This window comes from Podarcis raffonei, chromosome 3, assembly GCF_027172205.1.
Source record: "Podarcis raffonei isolate rPodRaf1 chromosome 3, rPodRaf1.pri, whole genome shotgun sequence".
Classification (NCBI taxonomy): Eukaryota; Metazoa; Chordata; class Lepidosauria; order Squamata; family Lacertidae; genus Podarcis; species Podarcis raffonei.
The window spans coordinates 16,263,781-16,287,557 of record NC_070604.1 but is presented as its reverse complement, the minus strand read 5'-3'; the positions used below and the strand labels follow the sequence as shown (position 1 = coordinate 16,287,557).

The 23,777-nt window shown below is 44.5% G+C and overlaps 1 protein-coding gene across 13 annotated transcripts in view; it reads left to right on the top strand.

Annotated features, from left to right (window-relative positions):
* PLCB4 (phospholipase C beta 4) overlaps window positions 1-23,777 on the top strand; it is a 208,693-nt gene that overhangs the window by 56,084 nt on the left and 128,832 nt on the right. The window lies entirely within an intron of this gene.

The window sequence follows — 23,777 nt, the reverse complement described above, 5'->3', positions numbered from 1 at the left end:
GGTATTTTGCCAATATATGGTGAAACAAAGGAGCAGAGAAGTCCCGCCAAGGTCTCAGAGCTAGCAAATTCTAAAGGCTGAAGTCAATGTGGTGGCAATTCTAATTTAAAATTATTTTGTAAACTTACAGGCTCAATTAATTTCATTTCACTAAAAGTGCTTTAAAAAAAATTTCAGTATTGTAAATTTGAAAGTGTAAGGATGAGTCTGTGTAATTGGTTTTGTAATTCATAAGGACATAAGAGGAGTTCAGCTGAACCAGTTGCCCACAGGAAGTCTCCTCTCAAGACCTGAGCCCCATAGCATGATCCCCATTGGCGATCCCTAGCAAATGGTATTCAGAAACATATTGCCTCCAACGGTGGAGGTAGAATACAGCCATCATAACTAATAGCCATTTGTTGGCATCTTGCATGCTATTATGGCAGTATCCCAGGTACCAAGGAACCTGGGAAATGAAGTTCTCCATAGCATCTGAATCCATTTAGAGGAATTCAGTCAACTCAGAATTTTATGTCCAGGGCATCTTGTATCTCAGATATGGATGAGCACATATTTCAGGTACAAAGACCCTCTGAGACATCGCGGATCTAGGGCCGCCTTTCTCAACCTTTGAATTCCCAGACGTTGCTGACTACAACTCCCATCACCCCTTACCACTGGGCCTGCTAGCTAGGGATGATGGGAGTTGTAGTCGAACCACATCTGGGGACCCAAGGTTGAGAAAGGCTGAACTAAAGTATCCCAAGTTTGTACTAAAAACCTAGACACCTTGGCATGTAGCAGCAGGGGTGCGGCCATTACAGCATTCAGGGGGGCAGAGAGAGAGAGAGAGAGAGAGAGAGACAGAGAGAGAGAGATGAGGACACTGGCTTGTAGTGTAATAGGAGTGAAAGAACAACAACATTGAGGTGGTTGTTAAAAGCAGGACAAATTTGTATTTCAAACTAGGTATTTTCAGATTTCAGCAATGTAACTGGTATAAGCAAATCAATACAGAAGGGGTCAAATAAGCCAAAACATGGAAACAAACTGTTTTGAACATGAGGATTATAGTTTAAGTATGTAGTGACATTGCGTATCTAACCCACCAAATGCCTTAACTTATCCTTTTAAAAGAAAATATGCTTTAAACATATTTCAAAAACACTTTTCAACTCTGGGGTTTGGGTTTGGCGGGATGAACAACTTGGATCCATCTAAGAATGCAGTGTCTGGAGTCGTGTGTCGAAAGGAGTTCAACAACTTTCTACTATTTCAAAAACCATTTTTTATCCGTTCCTATAACCTGCAGATGTACTTGTAGGTACCGTATTTTTTGCTCTATAAGACTCACTTTTTCCCTTCTAAAAAGTAAGGGGAAATGTGTGTGCGTCTTATGGAGCGAATGCAGGCTGCGCGGCTATCACAGAAGCCAGAACAGCAAGAGGGATTGCTGCTTTCACTGCGCAGCGATCCCTCTTGCTGTTCTGGCTTCTGAGATTCAGAATATTTTTTTTTCTTGTTTTCCTCCTCCAAAAACTAGGTGCATCTTGTGGTCTGGTGCGTCTTATAGAGCGAAAAATAGGGGAACTTGTGTTCCCCTTGCAATGACTAAGGCAAGGCTGCTGGCTTTACAGCTATGATGAGCTGAGGCAAATGTTAAGCTATTAGTTAAAGATAAGCAGAAGCAAGACCTCCCTTCTTTCCCTCCACATTTTACTGATATGCATGTGTCATGTCTTGGTGAACTTTTGTGTATGTGCGGGAGGGACGGGTGCAAAAATCTTTTAAAAGTGGCACTTTTGAAGGAGACAGTCTGCGGAGTGGGGAGTTCCCCCATCTCTCTTGGCAAGTGCCTTACTAAGAGAAGGGGGGCACACACACCCCAAGATGCCTGTGTTGCTATGTATCAACCACTTCCTTTTAAAGCAGCTGGAGGAGCTGCTTTAAAGGAGTTCTCTTCGGAACAATGCCCAGTGCGATTCCGCCATCTGTTTGTGCAGCCGCTTCCCTAAGAGTTGAAGGCTGCGGACTGGGATTTCACAGTCTAGGGTAAGGCATCTTTTAGCACTGATATTCTGAGAAATATTCCAGGTCCCTTGAAATAGTATCTTTTGCATGCAAAAAAGGAGTCCCGTAAAACAAATTGGTTTTAGCTCTGCAATTAATAGTGCCAGAAAAATTATTGGCCTCCCCAAATTTTATTTCCTTTGGAAGTATATATAGGAATTATGAGTTCGATGGTTGCTTTAAAAAATGTGCCTTTTTTGGTTCTTGCTCTTTGACGTTTCTGTTCCACAGCCCCTTTTTTTGCATGTTAGCAGGGACTTTATAACCGCATAACTAAAGGGAGGTTTAGTTCGATCCTGTATAATGCTGAATAAAACAGATGTTTTGCATAGCGTGAATGAATTTGGTTTGTGATGTTATTTGCCTGGTCCTTGCCCAGGATTTGATGGGACGGTGGTGTTCTCATATACAGCTGGCTTCTTAAAAGGATCAGCGAATGGGATGTATCTTAAAGCAGCCTTTGCTCCCTGGTGCTGCTCACTGCAGGTAATAGGCATTGCAGTTCGAAACATATGTCAGGCACTCAGTTGCTGAAGGTTTTCCTAATGAATCAAATCCTGACTCTGTTGAGATCAAAACTTCCTTTTCTTTGGTTTGCTACAGCCAAGATTTTATCCGCACTGTTGATCTGCAAAAAAAGAAAACTGTATCAACTGAAAAGAATGATCTAAAGGGGGGGGGGAGGTTTTGCCAGCAGAAAAATGAATTTGTTAAGTCTTCCTATTTCACCGAGTCCTGAGTTCATCTGCACATATTGGAAACAAGAATCAATAGCTCATCTTTACAGGGTTCTTTTTTTTAAAAAAATGTCTAAATTAATTCTTATACAGTACAGTGGTACCTCAGGTTAAGTACTTAATTCGTTACAGAGGTCTGTTCTTAACCTGAAACTGTTCTTAATCTGAAACACCACTTTAGCTAATGGGGCCTCCTGCTGCCGCCGCACCGCCAGAGCACAATTTCTGTTCTCATCCTGAAGCAAAGTTCTTAACCCGAGGTACTATTTTTGGGTTAGCGGAGTCTGTAACCTGAAGCGTATGTAACCCGAGGTACCACTGTACTGAGATTTTTTTGAGTAGTACTGTATAGCAACATTTCAGCAAGGACACTTATTCTGATTGCCAGTTTTTCCATTCCATTGTTTCTATAAAATGTTTCCTCTGGAAACCTTGAACGTTTCTCTCTCTCTTTTTTTTTGCTGGGGAGAAACAAAACAGCAGCGTCGCTATGTTTCCTTGACCCAGGTGTTCAGTAAATTGCTTAGAAAGAAGCAACTGTGTCATATTTTATTGCCAACAAAGGCTGGCAGCGTTGTTCTCAAACCTGTAGTGCAGGTCTTTATTTCCTTCATTCTAATGTTGGGCTTTCTCATTTAATTCATTGCTGCAGAATTAAGGCTGCTGTTGAATACTCCTTAGCTTGAAATGTGCCATAGAAAAATAGTTTGTCTCAGGGTCCGTTCTGATGCCCATTTTGCATTGGTACTGACCAGCATGGCACCTTTGTGTCACTCATATGCTTTTGGGTGGGATGTCCGTATAAAGGCTGGATGGCTGTCTTCCTCCCTCATATTTTTCTGGCAGCAGCACCTCCCTCCCTCCCTCTCAGTGCGACTGGTTGGTCACTTCGGGGCCATGTAGGAATTTTTGGCTGACCCACCTGTTTGTGGATTGTTTCAATAGCTGGTGGGGGGGGCACTGGATGGTCTTCTGTACTGCTAATTATGTTGATCTCATATTTAATTTGACCAGTTCAGGTGTGGGAAAGGGGATGGTTGTATTTCAGCCTGGTGACCCCTTTTAGTAGTAGTAGTAGTAGTAGTACTGGTAACAACAACAACTTATTTATACCCCGCTCATCTGGCTGAGTTTCCCCAGCCACTCTGGGCGGCTCCCAACAGAATATTAAAAACACGATAAAATATCAAACATTAAATACTTCCCTAAACAGGGCTGCCTTCAGATGTCTTCTAAAAGTCAGATAGTTGTTTATTTCCTTGACATCTGATGGGAGGGCGTTCCACAGGGCAGGCACCACTACCGAGAAGGCCCTCTTCCTGGTTCCCTGTAACCTCACTTCTCGCAGTGAGGGAACCGCCAGAAGGCACTCGGAGCTGGACCTCAGTGTCTGGGCTGAACGATGGGGGTGGAGATGCTCCTTCAGGTATACTGGGCCAAGGCCGTCTAGGGCTTTAAAGATCAGCACCAACACTTTGCATTGTGCTCGGAAACATACTCTGAGCCAATGTAGGTCTTTCAGGACTAGTGTTACATGGTCTCGGCAGCTGCTCCTAGTCACTAGTCTAGCTGCCGCATTCTGGATTAGTTGTAGTTTTGGGGTTTCCTTCAAAGGTAGCCCCACGTAGAAGGCATTGCAGTCGTCCAAGCGGGAGATAACCAGAGCACGCACCATTCTGGGAGGACAGTCTCCTGGCAGGTAGGGTCTCAGCCTACGTACCAGATGGAGCTGGTAGACAGCTGCCCTGGACACAGAATTGACCTGCACCTCCATGGACAGCTGTGAATCAAAAATAACTCCCAGGCTGTGCACCTGGTCCTTCAGGAGCACAGTTACCACATTCAGGACCAGGGAGTCCTCCACACCTGCCCGCACTCCTGTCCCCCAAATACAGTACTTCTGTCTTGTCATGATTTTAGGCACCTTTCTGAGTGATGTGCTGGCCCCATAATTTTATCGGCGGTTTTCTTTTCACATACTTAGCTTGGCATTATGTGCAAACCAAGTGTCCTGGCTTAAAACAAACAATGCTTAGTTAAACAAGCCATCTTGTTAAACAAACCCATGTTTGAAGCTGGCCTGTTTGTCAACTGAATAGAGTTTGTTTTAAACCAGGATATCCAATTTGTAGATCAGCAGACATACTTCTCCTGAGTGGAATGGAAGGAGGAATGGGGTTTCTAAGCCTGATGCTCATCCACATGCCATTGCATGCACAGACCTTTTAAACTGTTGCTTGAAGTAATAGCAGGAATGGATCTGTCTTTAAGGGCAGAATAACAGTGTGTTTGTGGATTTGTGGATGAAGACAGGAGAAGGCCCATCCATCACATTAGGCATTCATATTGATTTTTAATTGTATTCTTATTGCTTCTTTTGTAATGTACTTTATTGTATTACAACTGGGATTCTGTGGAGTTCAAACTTCAGTTCGATGACATAGAGAATATATGAGAAATAAAAGAAGCAATTAAAATGCAATTAAAAATTATATAGCGTCTAGCACAGCACATTGCAAAAACAATTAAGTGGTCTTCCCAAGACCCTCGGCAGTTTTCAAGTGGTTCATTGGGGGGGCGGGTTGGGGAACTGCTTCTCTGCCATCTTGGGTAATTGTGGACATAAGACATAAACACTTGATATTACAAGAGAGTATTTTCAGTTCTATTTACCTAACCAACAAGGTTGTTTGTGTTCCTGGTTAATTGTTTTGCATCGTAAGGTCTTATGGGGTTGGTCTTTTATAAGGAAGGATTACATATTATGCTACATGGAAGCTCTCCAAGCTCTGTAAATAGGAACAGGATGTCAACTTTGCTGCCCTATGGAGCCTTATTTCAGAAGCATAGGAATACTGGATGAGAAGGAACTTGGAGAGGAAGGAGAGTCTTATTTTGTTACCTGATGTGACTTCAGATTTTTAAATCGCCTAGAAGGCACCAGTCTTTAAGGTAACCACATTGTGAGTTGTTCATGAGAGCCACATTTTTGCTCTCAGGGAACTATTCCTTTCTTATTCAGTATTTGAATATTCAGTATTGAATATTTTGTGCAATTTAGCTGAAATGTCTTAATCAGTGAAACATAAACAGATTGGTGAGAGAGCTCATTTCTTCATGGAAACTTTTGTTAGATTAGTTGTGAATTGAACTATCAAAAAATAGTAGTCTAGTTCATATGAGTTTGCAGCTATAGCTGAAATCCTCACTTCTTCCTGTTGACTCCTTCACCTCCTGCAGCCCTAAAGGAATTGTGCTGCTGCAGCAATCAACTTAATAGCAACATTTCCCTTATAAAAACGCAATGTAAAGGTAAAAGTAAAGGACCGCTGGACTGTTAAGTCAAGTCAAAGGCAACTACGGGGTTGCAGCGCTCATCTCGCTTTCAGGCCAAGGGAGCCGGCATTTGTCTGCAGATGGCTTTCCGGGTCATGTGGCCACATGACCAAAGTGCTTCTGGCACAACAGAACACCGTGATGGAAACAAGAGCGCACGGAAACACTGTTTACATTCCCGCCACAGTGCTGCCTATTTATCTATTTGCACTGGTGTGCTTTTGAACTGCTAGGTTGGCAGGAGCTGGGACAGAGCAACAGGAGCTCACTCTGTCTCAGGGATTCAAAGCGCCGACCTTCCGATCGGCCACCCCAAGAGGCTCAGCGGTTTAGACCACAGCGCCACCCGCATCGCTAAATGCACTACCTCAAGGACTGCCTCGCCCTATATGAACCAAACAGGACACTGTAATCATCATCTGAGGCTCTTCTTTGTGTACCTCCTCTGCAAGAGGTCTGGAGGGGGGCAGTATTGGATTTTGGGTGGTGGCTCCCCACTTGTGGGATGCTCTCCCTGGGGTGGCCCGCCTGGTGCTTTTGTTACATATATTTAGGCACCAGATAAAAACATTCCTATTCTTCCAGGTCTTTGGCTCATTAGCCAATCTGTGGCCTTCTAAACTGTGAGGGGGTTATTGTTTTTGTTTGTTACTATGTTGTGTATTTTTGTGTTTTTATATTGTAAACTGCCCTGCGGTCGTCAGATGAAGGGTAGTATAGAAATTTAATAAATAATAATAATGGAAACTGGATACCAATGCAATGCCTCACTGTAGGACTATCATATACTATTCTGATTCCTCCGCCTGCAACCAGTCAAAATGGGTATGCTAAAATTCTACTACCTGGTCTAAACCAGGCTATCTCAGCTGCCACCCTCTCCCCTGAAATATGAGTACAATAAAGGTGATCTGCATTGGCATTGGCAGGAGGTTTTCTAAAAAGTTTACAAGCTTAGCAAGGGGAAATTGCATGATTTTTTAGTATGACAAAAGGCATGAGTTAGAAAAATCTGTCTTGCCTGCTACTGTTTTTCTTTGTTGGTAGATTCACTGCTACAGCTACCTTAAAAACCTTGAATTTCCAGATTATTTTATGTGAAGCCACAATCATTTCTCCACCAGGAAAGGACCCCCGCCAAAAAAAAAGGCTTTAAAATGTGAACTGGGAAGTTCCTCCACAGATGGATGAGCCATTTAGCTTTTCCTTTGGCTAATTGGCCCGATCCGTTTTCCTCAATGTCAGTTACTGCCATGAATCCATGCATTGGCTGACACACTGAGCAGCAGTTTCTCACAGGGTAGTTTCTCAGAATAAGGTTTTGGTTTTTTTAAGTGAGAGCTGGGAATCTAGAATTTTGGCTCTTTGAGGGAGGGGTCTCCCCCTTCCCCACCCCACCCCAGATGCCCATGATAGCATTATGGCTAATAGAAACCACATTTGCTACATTGCCAAGAGGTTTAAAGCTCATATAGATCCCGGTGCACCAGTGATGTCATCACCACTCCAGGAGCTCTTTACAATTAATTCAAATTCCCTATTTCTATGCAAATTAACTGGGGGTTGGAACTCTGGTTCAATTTTTAAAAGCAATTGCTAATTGGAAATTTGGAAGTTCTGTCCATCGCTGATTCCTGCGGTCCCCTTTGACGTGGTAAAATCGCCACAAGAGGATTTTGCTGCTGATAGCTTTATGTGATGAATATTTCTTTTTAATGTGTCCCTGGGTTGCGATGAAGTAGGTTCCCTGATGTGGGAAGTGCCAGGGCATGAATTCAGAGGAGAAGACAAAAAAAGACCCACTAACAGAATCTTGGGATTACGTATCCATTTTAATTTCCCCAGGCAGTAAGTCGAACAATTTTGATTTCAGTTCTTAAATCTTCAATTTTGATACTGAAGTTGTTGATACTTGGCCAGTTTCCCCCCCCAGGTTTCAGGACAGCCCTCTGGTTCAAAGACTCTAATCCAACTGGCAATTTAGAGAGAAGTCTTAATTCTATTCCAGCACCCCAGGAATTTGGTGGAGAGCTCCTTACATCCTCCACTGTACACCTTGATGCCATTAGGGGTGTTCGTGTGCAATGTTCAACAAGCGCATGGTTTGTGTAGCTGTGTACACAGTAGCTGAGCTGCACAAAGCAAGATGTTTACATCCTTTCACACAAACACATGCACATGTGTAGACAGAGTTTCTGCCCATGTTCAGTGTAATGTGTGAACAAGTCGTAATGTTACACAAACTATGGTCTAGTTCCCACTAAGGCCCCATATGCATTATACATTTAAAACAGCACCTTCTCACTTTAAAGAGTCATGACCTCCTAGGACTTTGATTTGTTAAAGGTGCCCCCCCCCCAGCTCCATCCCATTTTAATTTTTTTAAAAAAAAACATGGTTAAAATCCTCTTGTTTCAAGTTCATTGGGCTTTGGGTATTGGCTGGATGTCCCTGGAACCAGTTTCGCCATTTGATAAGGTGATGGACTGACGCTCTTTTCTGCTTTTTATAGTGATGTTTTGTTTTGTGTTGTCCCCCTCCCCCCAAAAAAATGTTTTCAAAAGTGCATTCCATTTTTAAAATTTGTGTACTGCTTGGAGGTGTGGGTTGTTGTTGTTGTTGTTTGTCGGAAAGCAGCTTACAAAGTTTAACAAGGAATTGAATAAATAAAATCACATTCCTTCTTAATCATTTCCCTGCTCTCAGACTTAAAAACCTTCCCAGCACTTTTAGCCTTTACAAGAAGATGACGCGTTCCAACCCACTGATCATTTTGGGCACCCTTTTCTTTCTCCCTTTTCCTACGATATCCTTTTTAAGAGGAATGACCAAAACTATGTACAGCATTCCGAATGTGGCTGCATCACAAGAGCTTGTATAACGGGCCTTGTGATATTGGAAATTTTGTTTTTGATTCCTTCTGTAATCATTCCCAACACGGAGAATGTATCGCATCTCAGAATGCAAAGGCACAATGACATTTAAGCTTGCATTTCGTTTTCCATTCCCAAAATGGCAGTATGGCTCCAAAGACCATTCGTCGCCCAACAGCCTCTGCACACGCAGCCTGGTCTTGAAGTTGTTATCTACAAAAATAGCATTGCTTTTCCTTTAAAGGAGAAAGTTGCACCATCCCAAAGATGCTTCCATTCTAAATGGAATCTTAATGACCAAATATTTCAACCATCCAATATTTGTAAAGATGCAGGAAGGGTGTGTGTGTGTGTTTTGAATCGGAATAGCTATAATCCATTCAAAACAAATCCCCTACTGTTAGATTATTCTGTTTTCAGGGTCTCCCATTGTTGTCAAATGTCAACGTAGACAAACTTGAGGAAGGAAAGATTAGGCATAGGTTCCCTACCATTGATTCCGATCTAGAACTTTGTCTCACATCCTGACAGCCCAGCTGTGATACAACAAGAAAGTGCTGTTTTTAGTGCCGCTTCCTGTCCTGCAGATCTCCCAGTTTGAAGTCTGCGCCCCAGGAGGGAAGATCTCCACTCCATGTACATAAACAGCAACCCCCGAACACTCAGCAGCCTCAACTTTTCCCTTTGAGAGCCAGTGGGGTGTAGTGGTTAAGAGCGGTGGACTCGTAATTTGGTGAACCGGGTTCGCGTCTCCGCTCCTCCACATGCAGGTGCTGGGTGACCTTGGGCCAGTCACACTTCTCTGAAGTCTCTCAGCCCCACTCACCTCACAGAGTGTTTGTTGTGGGGGAGGAAGGGAAAGGAGAATGTTAGACACTTTGAGACTCCTTAGGGTAGTGATAAAGCGGGATATCAAATCCAAACGCTTCTTCTTCTTCTTTGCTAGATTGCAGATGTTCAGAATGAGGGCAAGTTGTCTAGTGAATCTGAGGTCTGTGCCAATCCCAGCACTAGCACGAGATACCTGCCTCAGATGTCTCAGGGCTTTCACAGTAGGGAGGGGGAGGCAAAGTACCTCCTGTTCCCTGTGCTTCTACCAGTGGCATAGCGTGGGTTGCCAGTGCCCAGAGCCACATGGAGCAGGCTTGGGAGGGAGGGCAACTGGCAGAGTACTCATACGCATTCAACTGCCTTACGGAGTACGCATCACCCAAGAGATTGTGGCCCCAGAGATAAGAAAAGAAGAGTCATTCCATTGCCTGGAGAGGTCACTTCCTGGTTCACATGGAGAAGCCGTTTTCAATGGAGCCCAGCAATGGAAACATGCAGCTGTATTGAGGCAGCACCAGGAGTTGACATTTTGTGCCCCTAACAATTTTGTGCCCGGGGCAGCAGGCCCTGTGGACTCCACCACAATACACCACTGGCTTCCACACTGGGCCCAGAACCTACTTGGAATCAGCATGTTGTGTTCATAATAGAATTGTTTGCATTAGTTGCATAAAATACTTTCATAATACAATTTCTGTGCATTATTTAGTTTTTGCAAGTTCAGATCCTGATTTGTTCATAATAACCTCCTTTGGTTTGTTGGGACTTATTTCCATTTCGTTTAAATACCAGGTCAAGGGCCTGTTCTGGAAACATTTTCAACCACCTTCCAAAGTTGTAGATTGAGTGTCATTGCAATGTCAAGCTTTGCTTCCATAGGCAAAATCTAAGGCTATATCCCTGGAAAACTGGCTTTTGACCTGCCCTCCTCTTCCTGCATTCGTATAAATCCACACACACACACACACAAAATCAAGAAGCCCAGGTGTGTTTCCCCTGCAATTCATGTGTTAATGCTTTGGTACCCCCCATAAGTACACAATTTACAGCGTTGTGTTTGGTTTTCTGCCATTGTTCCTTCTTTTGTTTTTGTTTTTCTGTGGAAAGCTGTTGGAGGATCGTGGTGACAAATGATCTCAAAGCATCATTTGCCAACTCTTGCAGAGCATTCCTCCAGGTTTTATGACAGCAGCACCACATATTCAAAAGTGTACATTTTGAAAAGTACACACATTTAGCTTCTCGCAGTTGGAGAACATCTCTTTAATAGCCAAAGCAAATGTGCTGTCACTGCATTCTGCAATGAAACATTAACCCCACCACCACCCAAGCATTTGCCATTTTGCGGCACATAGCTACTAAATACTTGGTTGCCAGGGTGCCTGAAAGTTAAGAAGGAGCAAACAAGCAGAAAACTGTAAAAGGGGCTACATCTGTGACTTGAGCCGAAGAAATAACCTCCTTCCCAAATTTTCCCCATTGAATTTCCAAATACAGTTGAATCTATGAATGGCAATGGACTGAAATCGACATTTGCACAAGTGGAGCAACTTCTGCTTGTGTGGTAGAACTTAAGACTTTCTCTTCTCCCCAAAACAGCACCCCCCAAATCTGCTCTGGTGTGTTGAGGGAACCCCAGCGCAGATTTGGAGTGGGGGCTTTCAGGGAGAGGAAAAGGAGAGAAAGCTCCATTGAATTATTGGAAGTTGTTCTACTTGGACAGTGGCTTTGTTTAGTGCAACCCAGTGGGTTCATTGCTTAATTGAGTAACCAACACAGCACCATTCATCTGTGGTGGGCTATAACTCACATTATCCCTGACCTTTGGCCGTATGAGTTGGAGCTTATTGAAGTTGCATTTGGCGAACACTCCATGTTCTGCCAGCAATCCTGTGGGTTCAAAGCTTGCATCAAATCTCTCCCAACATCTTTTTCTCTCTCCCCTGCTGCAGCTTCAGCTAGAATGAATTGCTTCTGTTCATTTTTGGTGGGGAGGGAGGTAGATGTTGGATCTGGGAGAAACAAGCCCAGTGATGATCTGAATGACAGCAACACAAACCTGTTGGTAGAGAGGACTAGAACAGATGGGTCACTGACTTCTGATGAAATTGATTCTTGTGTGTCCACAGAGGCTGTGGCTGCCTTCACAGCCAGATTGGGGGGGGGGGAGATGCGGATTAAGACACTTCATTCCTGAAGCCATTCCAGGAGGACTTGACCTGGCATGTGTAACAGAGACTTGGTTGGATGAAGCAGATGGGCCTGTCCTTGCCGCTGCTTGTCCACCAGGTTTCTCTTACGCACAGCAACCCAGGTCATGTGGGCGGGGAGGGGGGTTGCAGTGATTTTTAGGAAGTCATTAGTTTGCACCAAGCGTCCTATTGGGAAGACCCAGTTTTCCGAGTGCATGTTCTGGAAGTTGGGCAATAGGGGCAGTACAGGATTCCTTTTGGTGTACCGACTTCCCCGCTGCACCAAGGATTCCCTGCCCGAGCTGCTTCAGGTCGTGGCGGATGTTCTCCTGGAGACACCTAGCTTGGTCGTCCTAGGGGATTTTAACATCCATGCCGACACGACCTTACAAGGGGCCGCTCGGGACTTCGTGGAAAGCATGGCCTCCATGGGGCTGTCCCTGAATAAGTCTGGCCCAACCCATAGCCGTGGACATGCCTTGGACCTGGTGTTTACCTCTATGGATGTTGGTGATCTGACACTAAGTAAAAGCGAAACGAAAGAAGTGCCATGGTCAGATCACTTCCTGGTGCAACTGGACTTCTCTGCGACCCATCCCCTCTGCAGGGAGGTGGGACCAATTCGGATGGTCCGCCCCCGCCACTTAATGGATCCAAATGGTTTCCAGAGAGTGGTAGGGGATGCTTTATCCCATGTTGATGGCCTTTCAGCTGATTCCCTGTTGGCCCGCTGGAATGTGGAGTTAACCAGGGCTATTGACTGTTTGGCTCAGAAGCGCCCTCTCCGATTGCATGGAGCCCGGACAGCCCCGTGGTTTTCCACAGATCTGAGGGCAATGAAACAATCGTTGAGACGGCTAGAGCGCCGGTGGCAGATAACTCATTCCGAATCTGACCGGACACAGGTTAGAGCTCAACGTCGAGCCTACCAAGTGGCGATAGCGACGGCGAAGAAGAATTTCTTCACCGCCTCTATTGCATCTGCAGAAAACAGCAGCAGGAGACTTTTTCAGGTGGTTCACAATTTAGCGGAACCACCTGCAACATCGGGGCCCAGTACGGGCCACATGTTCTCCTGCAATGATTTTGCAAAGTTTTTTGCAGATAAAATCGCTCAGATTCGGGAAGAAGTAGACTCCACTGTGGGAGCAGGGCCGGGGCGGGAGAGTGCTAGAGTTCTGTCTAGTCAAGTTGAGTGGGATCAATTCCAATCTGTTACTTCCGAGGATGTGGACAGGCTGCTTGGACGAGTGAAACCAACCACCTGTCTCCTGGATCCTTGCCCATCCTGGCTTATAAAAGCTAGCCGGGAAGGACTGGGCGATGGGCTTCGTGGGGTGGTGAATGCTTCCCTCCGTGAGGGAGCCTTCCCAGACCCGCTGAAAGAGGCGGTTATTAAACCGCTTCTTAAAAAACCATCTTTAGATGCGGCCACGATGGCCAACTATCGCCCAGTCTCAAATCTTCCATTCTTGGGCAAGGTGATTGAGCGAGCGGTTGCCGAACAACTCCAGGCACGCCTGGAAGAAGCGGACCATTTGGATCCCTTCCAGTCGGGATTCAGGCCTCATCATGGGACTGAAACTGCCTTGGTCGCACTGGTTGATGATCTCCGGCGGGCTAGGGACAAAGATGAGAGCTGTTTCCTAGTTCTGCTGAATCTCTCAGCGGCGTTTGATACCATCGACCATAACATCCTTCTGGACCGTCTTCAGGGGCTGGGAGCTGGAGGCACTGTCATACAGTGGTTCCGCTCCTTCCTCCTGGGCCGTGTTCAGAAAGTGGGGGGGGGATGAGTGTTCAGACCCCTGGGCTCTCACTTGTGGGGTGCCTCAGGGTTCTGTCCTCTCCCCCATGCTTTTCAACATTTACATGCAGCCGCTGGGAGAGATCATCAGGAGGTTTGGACTGGGTGTTTATCAGTATGCGGATGATACCCAGCTCTACCTCTCTTTTAAATCAGAACCAGTGAGGGCGGTGAAGGTCCTGTGTGAGTGTCTGGAGGCGGTTGGAGGATGGATGGCGGCTAACAGATTGAGGTTGAATCCTGACAAGACAGAAGTACTGTTTTTGGGGGACAGGAGGCGGGCAGGTGTGGAGGATTCCCTGGTCCTGAATGGGGTAACTGTGCCCCTGAAGGACCAGGTGCGCAGCCTGGGAGTCATTTTGGACTCACAGCTGTCCATGGAGGCACAGGTCAAATCTTTGTCCAGGGCAGCTGTTTACCTGCTCCATCTGTTACGTAGGCTGAGACCCTATCTGCCTGCGGACTGTCTTGCCAGAGTGGTGCATGCTCTGGTTATCTCCCGCTTGGACTACTGCAATGCACTCTACGTGGGGCTACCTTTGAAGGTGACTCGGAAACTACAACTAATCCAGAATGCGGCAGCTAGACTGGTGACTGGGGGCGGCCGCCGAGACCATATAACACTCGGTAGTGGCGCCCGCCCTGTGGAACGCCCTTCCAGCAGATGTCAAAGCGATAAACAATTACCTGACATTCAGAAGACATCTTAAGGCAGCCCTGTTCAGGGAAGTTTTTAACGTGTGATATTTTACTGTATTTTTAGTTTTTATGGAAGCCGCCCAGAGTGGCTGGGGAGGCCCAGCCAGATGGGCGGGGTATAAATAATAAATTATTATTATTATATTATTATTATCATTGCACTCTGATGTTTGCAGAGGAATAATAGTTAGGATGGGCAGGTGAAAATGAGGCCAGGACTCCCAGTTGTGGAGAAGAGGGAATGTCAGCAGGTGCAGTTTGTTACATATGCTACACTTGATGAAATCCACCTTTCTTCTCAGATTTTAATGGCATTGCAAGGCCATAAGAGAGGCCCTATTACCACCACCTACTGGCTGTGATATTATTACTACGTCTCAGTCACTATAGTTCATAAAGCTTAGTTAGCATCTTGCAGAGACTTCCATAAAAATCATTATCACTGGACCTCAAAGTGCTGAATTTCTCTCTTCTACAGAACCGTTAAAGATGTAGGAGCCCTTTTCAATTTTTGCATTGGTAAGGGACCCTTGGAGGGTAAAGTCCAGTTTGAGGCAACTATGGAGTTGTGGCGCTCATCTCCCTTTCAGGCAGAGGGAGCTGGCGTTTGCCAATAGACAGCTTTTCGGATCATGTGGCCAGCATGACTAAACCGCTTCTGGCGCAATGGAAGCCAGAGTGCACGGAAACGCCGTTTACCTTCCCGCCGCAGGGGTACCTATTTATCTACCTGCACTTGTGTGCTTTCAGACTGCTATGTTGACAGGAGCTGGGGCAGAGCAATGGTAGCTCACTCTGTGGTGGGGATTCGAACCGCCAACCTTCTGATCAGCAAGCCCAAGAGGCTCAGTGGTTTAGACCACAGCACCACCCTAGTCCCATGACCACTCTGTAAGAGCACATCACATGTACATTGTGGGTGTGTCTATGTTTATTTTTAAAAATACCACTGGATACATGTTCTGTTTCGAAACAGCTATGGGTAACCACATACAAATATTGAAAACTACTGTGCTAGTAGTGGAAGGATTTTTCCTTGTGGTGAATCAGAGCATACTGGTGTTTCATGAGGGGTAGTGATCAGCATGAGACCTAAGACCTTTATTGGAGGGAACTGTAGGAATTTTTCAGGTTGTTTGACCTGATATCCTATGCCTGTTTACTGGGACGTATTTGTGGGATTGAACCCTGTTGCGTAAAAACAGTTTGACGTGTTCTTACATGTTTCACACCCTGGGGAATAAAATAACAGTGCAGAGAGGTTTTTCTGCTCTTTAAAAATTAAATCTCATTCTGAATTTAGACTGAGCTGGATTAGTCTGTTGTGAAGCATTTGTTCATTGTAGATATATATATTGTAATCCTGTAAGAAGATAGGCCTGAAAATGGCGCAGCCTGGAACTGTAAAACAGTTGGGGCTAATCCCCTTTAATTCACGAGAGTTCTTCTTCTGCTGTCTTCTTTTTAAGCTGAAAGAAAAATGTGCTGCATCAGATGACATGTTTTTCATTTAGCTTGCTGCTCTTGAGAGAGAGAGTGCACTTAAACAACTTTTTAGCCCAAAGCATCGATAAGAAAATGTGGGAGGTATTAGACGTGTGGAAGGCAGAATACTGAGTTAACATATCCACTGTATCACAGAAGTCATGGAATTAGTGGAGGGGAAACATTTTTGTGGTTCTTTCACCCTTTATGTCTGATGTCCTATAACAGGGATGTCCAGCTCCCAAGAGACTGTGATCTACTCTCGGAAAAATAAACTGGTAGAATTGAGCTTTTTTTTTTTTTTTAAGGGGAGCATGATCACCCAGGTGACCATGATCACCCAGGGATCGACGTGTCGATCACAGTCGACTGGTTGGACACCCCATCCTATAGCATATGTTTATACTTCCTTATAAGCATTCTTGAGAATAATTAGTTACCCCCTTACACACTTTCCTTATACAGTGGTACCTCGGGTTACATACGCTTCAGGTTACATACGCTTCAGGTTACAGACTCCACTAACCCAGAAATATTACCTCGGGTGAAGAACTTTGCTTCAGGATGAGAACAGAAATCGTGCTCTGGCGGCACGGCAGCAGCAGGAGGCCCCATTAGCTAAAGTGGTGCTTCAGGTTAAGAACAATTTCAGGTTAAGAACCGACCTCTGGAACGAATTAAGTACTTAACCCAAGGTACCACTGTATTCACCAAGTCAGAATGATCTGGTAGATGCCTGCATACCCTCCAACATTTCTATGACGAAAATAAGGATGTCTTGTTTCATCATCCTCATCCTCATCCACATCCTCATCATTTTATTGTTTACACCCCACCCATCTGACTGGGTTGCCCCAGCCACTCTGGGCAGCTTCCAACATTTATAAAAACAATAAAACATTAAACATCAAAAAATACAGGGCTGCCTTCATATGTCTTCTAAAGGTTGTATAGTTACTTATCTCCTTGGCCCAGGGGTTGCATTACTTCATCCCCTCCAATATATCTCCAGTGAAAATAGGGATGTACTAAGGACTTTCTGGGTTCAAATGTGAAACCAGGATGGCTTTTATAAATCTGGGACTGTCCCTGGAAAATAGGGACAATTGAAGAGTCTGCACTTGTGCTTTGTACAACTTTGATTCATGCTTATGAATACAGATTGGTATTCTGGATTATATATCTTTTTGCATATTCTGCCTGAATCTTTGTAAAATGTGATGGTCAGAGTGACTTTGATTTCATTTTCAGCTGGATTGATCCTGGCCTTGAAACTCAGCCGGCTGCCTTCAAAGCAATGGCACTGGCAAATTTTAATCCTCCTATTTCTCCTTGATATATTGGTTGGCGAACAGAAATCAATTACTTGGCCTGTGAAAGCCAGCGGAAATGATGCTCTGTATGACATTGTGTCTGGAGAAAGAACCTGCTCTGTCATAACTCTCTCACACACCTGGGACAATAGGTAAAGGTAAAGGGCAAAGGGACCCCTGACCATTAGGTCCAGTCGCGGATGACTCTGGGGTTGCAGTGCTCATCTCACTTTATTGGCCAAGGGAGCTGGCGTACAGCTTCTGGGTCATGTGGCCAGCATGACTAAGCTGCTTCTGGCGAACCAGAGCAGTGCACGGAAACACCGTTTACCTTCCCGCCGGAGCAATACCTATTTATCTACTTGCACTTTGATGTGCTTTCCAACTGCTAGGTTGGCAGGAGCTCACCCCGTCACGGGGATTCGAACCGCCGACCTTCTGATCGGCAAGCCCTAGGTTCTATGGTTTAGACCACAGCGCCACCCACACCCACCTGGGACAATAGCTGACAATAGCTGACTCCAAATGGGTACCAAATGTGTAAATACCTGGTCCATATCCCCCTGCCCCCAAAGTTTTAATTTAGTAGTTCTGATCTATCTCAAACTCTCTGGAGCAGTACTAACAAACCTGCTTTTTGCTCATGTCCTAACTTAAATGTATAAAGACCTCTCTGCACTTGATCTTAGCCAAAAGGCCGAGAACCACCTCCATGTGGAGACAGCAGTATCAAACCAGTAATGCACGTACTGCTAGCTTGTTCTCTCTATAAAGATCTGTGGAACAAGGTTACTCCGCCTCTTCTGTTTTCTATGCCAGGTCGTTTGTCCACTGCTACAGTATCTTTTCCTCTTGCAGACCAAGATTACCAGGTGACAGCAAACACGGCAAAAAAATTAGCTGTGGCAATTAAAAGATCTACCATCTATATCTATCTATCATCTATCATCTATCTATCTATCATCTATCTATCTATCTATCTATCTATCTATCTATCTATCATCTATCTATCTATATTAGTTTTTTTAACATATCATTTTCAACAGTAATTAAACATACTTTTACATCTTATTCAAATTTTTGACTTCCATCAATCCTGCCTGAAAATTTTCCAATCTAATCTCTCAGTATGCATTTGTTATCTTCCCTATTACATTTCAAACTCATAACCAATATCTCTATCTTTTTCTACTTCGTAACACTTCGTATATTTCTCCTTACAAAACTTCTTGTAGTCCTACTAGCGTAATTTGTTGATTACAGTTGCTCTTCAAATAATTCATATACTTCTTCCAATCTTCTGTAAATCTCTGGTCCTGCAGGTTTCGAATCCTTCCTGTCATTTTGTCCAATTCTGCATAGTCTATTAATTTCATCTGCCATTCTTCTTTCGTCAGAATTTCTTCTTGTTTCCATTTCTGGGCTAACAGTACTCTGGGGCAATTAAAAGAAGATATACCATCTAACCTTTATTAAGGCCCAGTAAAGGAAGCCCATTTGCAGGGGGAAGAAAAATGTATGAATTATGTGTGGTGCCCCATTCTAAGCCTTCCTTCTTCCTTGACCAGTGGCCATCTAATAAAAGAACCACTGTATCTCTCCTAGACTCAAATATGTCTATACAAATACAGGAAAAGTCCCATTCATCAAATCTGGAGGTATGGTGCAAGGGCTTGATATTCCCCAGAAGTTCTCAGTTCTAGTAATCCCAAAGTGTGTCGGTTTCCTGTTGTCTCATCTTACCCAGTTTGCAGCTCTTAATGTGCTGGCTAACAGTTTTGAATCACCATTGGGCATTCTTAATACATTTTGCGGCTTAACACCTGTGTTGCTCAGAGTTCCAGCCCAGCTGCTGCTTCTTTCTGTAAAAGAAAAAAGAGTGAGAATAATAGCGGATTTTGGCAAAGCAACTTATAAGTGTTAAATTAAGCCTTGGACTTCATTAAAAACATCAGACGAGTTGCACTTTGCAAAATGTACTGTACTGGAGGTTGACGGAGGGAGGGAAGGAGGTTGAGTATGCCTAATGGAATACATTAAATGTATAATTTTTAATGAGGAGCAAGGGGTGATATTTAACTAGCACCAGAAGGTTTGAGGTTTAATAGTTTCTCCAAAATCATGTTCAGAACTCAGATTGCCCTATCTCATTTGGACAGTGCATTGTTCTCATTTGTAAATATCTTTTTATATCGGCAAATTGCATCTCCAGAATTGCTTGGGACATATATGCTTTGGCAATCTCACCTGGTATGGAACTCAGTGCGTTTTGACTATGCACGATCTGGGTTTTAGGCATGATCTCTGGAATGTACCCACCCCAGCCCACATAAGTTGCAGGCTTACTGTAGTTAGAAGAAACTTCTTTAGTCACATTTAGTCCATTTCCTACCAGGGAGCACTGCAGGAAAACAGCAAGGCCCGTCATTTTATCCAGCAATTTGGGTAATAAGTGATAATAAGGGATATGAACCATTAATGAATAAAATCAGTTTTGGAGAAAACTAATGTTGTTGTGTTCTCTAGGGCAGGGGGAGGCAACTGGTACCCTCAACATAACATTGGAATTGAACCATAGCGGTCAACGTTTCCCATTTTTTAAGGGAAATCCCCTTATTCCGAATAGGATTCCTTGCAAGAAAAGGGAAAAGTTGACAGCTATGAATTGAACTGGCACCACCCCTGATTATTTGTTTCATATCCTGCCTTTCTCTCAGTGCAAGACCCAAAGCAGCTCGCAGCATCAATTAAAATAAATACAACAAACACACACAATCAATATAATTGATTGGATGTGCTGGCTGGAGCTGATTGGAATTGTCGTCCAACGACACCTAGAGGGAACTACATTGCCTACCCAGTTTTCTAAAGGCTTTGCTGTTTGGGGGCTTTTGCTTAAATGCAGGCTGTTTGGATTCTAGCTGGTTTGCAGTCTGCTCCAGACATACCCTAAATCATTATACTCATTATAGCTGTTATACCCACTCACCCAAATCTTGTTTTTTCCACGTTGGTTTTAAGATTGCGTTTTCAGCAAAGCACACAACCTTAAAACATTTATGTGACATTGTGTTGCCTCAGTTGATGTTGATGCTCCCTGTTTCTCTTTATTACTGCTTTTTTGTGATAGCATGAGAACATAAGTAAGCTCTGCAATGCTTAGGAGGGACAGCATTGCAAAAGAAACTGGGTTTTGTACAGAAAAGACCATGCAGCTGGGCTCTGGGGGTTTTCTGTTTTTGAGTGCAGCATCCCTGCTGTGTTACAAATCAGTTATGAAACCTTGAGAAACAGAATAAGACCAGGGAGGTGCAGGTCTTTTCCCAAGGAAGAAGCGCAAAGCCTGGCAAGGCATGAATGTGTTGTGTGCAACTTTTCTGGATCATGGCCAGTGGCTGTGGTTGGAAGTCTCTGCAAAGAGCAAATGGAGCTCCATCCATGTTCTTGCTTGGCAAAAGGTTGTCGCTCATTAAGATGAACTAGCAAATAGCTGTTGACTTTGTTGTTGCCAGTTCCAGGAAAACAAGTGAGAGACGCTGGCATTTCGAATCAGGGAGCTTGTGCATTTCTATGTGTGATATAGCCTCCACCACTAGGGTATGCCATTTTAGGGGGTGAAACTTAATGTTTACAAATTTACCAAGGGAGGGATTTTAAAATATGCTTTTGTGGAAAAAATCAAATCTGCTCCTGTTTTTACGATAGGACAGCATTTAGCTTGGTGGTTCCTCTTTCTGCTCAGCTAGCTGCACCATATTCTGGAGAGCCAGTGTGGTGTAGTGGTTAAGAACGGTGGACTTGTAATCTGGTGAACTGGGTTTGCTTCCCCACTCCTCCACATGCTGCTGCTGGGTGATCTTGGGCCAGTCACACTTCTCTGAAGTCTCTCAGCCCCACTCACCTCACAGAGTGTTTGTTGTGGGGGAGGAAGGGAAAGGAGAATGTTAGCCACTTTGAGACTCCTTCGGGTAGTGATAAAGCGGGATATCAAATCCAAACTCTTTCTTTCTTTCTCTTTAAGGTGCAGCACCCAAAACTCCATACAGTATTTCAAGTGTGATTGCAATATAATATCTGCATAGAGGCATTATGATATTGGCAATCCATTGATGGTGGATTTGTTTCCTAACGTTTGGATGCTTGTGCTGTACGATTATGTTTTTATAGGGAACTCTTTAGAAAGCTACTTGAGATTCTGCTGCACAGCACTACTCTGAAGCAAGAAATTCTTCTGTAACTGTACCTTATAGCACACAATATAACTGTAGCGCTTAGGGTTCCTACAATGGGGAATTGGAGACAGATTGTCGTGTTGACATTGGCAGTGGGAAACCTAAATGTTTCTCCACTCAAGTTTTTGTTTTCTTTTGCAATAATTTAATATGCAGACCTTCAGAGTCATGTCAGAAATATATATACTAAGCTTTGTTTTTGCCTTTTTCGGTTATTACTCCTAGACATTTGATCACTTTAATGTTCCTGTTCGGAAAATAAAACCATGAGCGTAATGTGCAACTGAACCTAGTTTTAGCCATTAAGAAGGGAATGGGAGTCAGATCTGCTGTTCACATGAGCTTGTTTTGTCCTGGATTGTCAGGCCCTTTTTAAAGTTGTGCTGTGGCCATCTTCAGAACAGTGGAATTCAAAGTAATGCTGTTACAATTATTACGTTAGTGGAAGGCTTTCTACTTGCCAGATGGAACTCAGTAGTGTGCAGTCAGTGAACTAGCGGGGCTAGCCTAGTCCCCTAAGGGGGCCAAGCCCTCCTGCCACATTCCCAAAGACCATCTGGCTTCAGGAAGGAGTGAACATGGCTCCAGCATCCTGTCAGAGCCCTGGCGCCTCCTTCCTAAACCCAGGAAGCTTCTGCCCAGCTTAGATTTGAGTGCATTACATTTTAGTGTTCTTTGACAATTTACTTCTTCAATAGGCTAAAGGTATTTTTACACTGAGGATCTTCAAGGCCTGAATGTTGTCTGGCTCTCTGCAGCAAAGCAGCCCAAAGCGCAGGCTGGGAGCAGGGCAAGGCAAGGCAAGGCTGTGTTGCTTCAGCAACAAACACACTGAGACTGAGCTCTACATAATGATAGCAGTTGCATCCCAACTATCAGCGCTGTCTGGACCATAAGATGCTTCTGCAGCTAAAGGGGCCCAGCCTGCTTTGGTAGTCTCCTACTGAAGGGGAGCAAGTGAGCCTCTGGTTTCATGGCAGACTCCTGTGAGTCTGAGGACAGTAGTGTATACCTGTATACCTGACGGAGCGACTCCCCCCCCCCATTGTTCAGCCCGGACACTGAGATCCAGCGCTGAGGGCCTTCTGGCGGTTCCCTCATTGCGAGAAGTGAGGTTACAGGGAACCAGGCAGAGGGCCTTCTCGGTAGTGTCGCCCTCCCTGTGGAACGCCCTCCCACCAGATGTCAAAGAGAAAAACAACTACCAGACTTTTAGAAGACATCTGAAGGCAGCCCTGTTTAGGGAAGCTTTTAATGTTTAATGCTGTATTGTTTTTAACACTCGATTGGGAGCTGCCCAGAGTGGCTGGGGAGACTCAGCCAGATGGGTGGGATATAAATAATAAATTGTTGTTGTTGTTGTTGTTGTTGTTGTTGTCACATCTTCAGGCTGGAGGGTCACTGTCCCCACAGGCTGATCTGGTGAAGTGCTCTTGGGGTTGACCCCTCTAGAACCCTTCCCCTTTTGGCTTGGAGTCCTCTTCCCTCATCCCCTGAATGAGGGGGTCCAACTGTGGGTCTCTGACAAATGCGTTCCTCAACACACCTAAGAACTCTGGTTGCACTTTCCTGATGCTTTCTCGCCCTTCCATGCAACAGGTGCATGGACCTCTAGACTTAGCTATACAGTCTACAACAGGCTTCCTCAAACTTGGCCCTCCAGATGTTTTTGGCCTACAACCTTCATGATCCCTAGCTAGCAGGACCAGTGGCCAGGGATGATGGGAATTGTAGTCTCAAAACATCTGGAGGGCTGAGGTTGAGGAGACCTGGTCTACAAAGTAGTAGAAGTCAAAGGGTGGACTCAGGTCACCCCACCCCAATGTCTAGGACCCAGAGCACTACTTTGGGAGTACTCTTAGGCTTGAGGAAGCACATGGCCACGCCACAACTTACTTTTGAAACTCCTTATTTGTTTCAGAAAGGGTTTCCATGTGGCATGAATGGCTAGTGTCTGAGAAACACAAGCCTTATGCTTCTGTAGTTGTATGTTGCTAGTTGCAAGGTCCTTTGGATCCTGACCAGTGCTTCTTGCATTCCCAGTTGTGTGCAGGAAGCACAGTAGAATCAAAGGCTTGTGCAGCATCACTTACACTAGATGCCATTGACTGAAATCCAAGTGTCTCAAATGCATTTCTGAATTGGAGATGAGATTGATTATAACTGTGGTTTCCTTCTATCATATCTATCTATCTATCTATCTATCTATCTATCATCTAT